This window comes from Rhagoletis pomonella, unplaced genomic scaffold (genome assembly GCF_013731165.1).
Source record: "Rhagoletis pomonella isolate Grant_MI unplaced genomic scaffold, Rhpom_1.0 Rhpom_scaffold_00010, whole genome shotgun sequence".
Taxonomy (NCBI): Eukaryota; Metazoa; Arthropoda; class Insecta; order Diptera; family Tephritidae; genus Rhagoletis; species Rhagoletis pomonella.
In genome coordinates, this window is record NW_023458564.1 from 25,581,305 (window position 1) to 25,581,738 (window position 434).

Consider the following 434-nt stretch of genomic DNA (forward strand, 5'->3'; position numbering starts at 1 on the left):
CATTTTACCACGTTTTTATAAAATTGCTTTCTTTTTTACTTCATTTTAATTAGAACAAATTTGCATAAATATGTATAAGCACACTATTTAGTTTGCTCGATTTGTAAACAAAGCTTCTCAGCGGTGAAAAATATACTATTGTGAACAACCTAAACGAGCGAAATTCACAATAGCGCTATTCTTCATCGAATGAGTGCCATAATACCAAACGAAAATTCGTTCGCTCAGCACTTTCGACCACAGTCGAAAATCGAATGCAACTCATAATAGGGGCCATAGTCTCGGAGTCCCGAAAATTTCGAAATTACTCCCGAGAATAGCAAAATACCCACGAAAAATCCGAAATTAGTCCCGAAAATCTCGATGTTAGTTCCGAGAATACCGAAAGTCCCAAAAATCCCGAAAGTCCCAAAAATTTGAAACTAGCCGTAAAA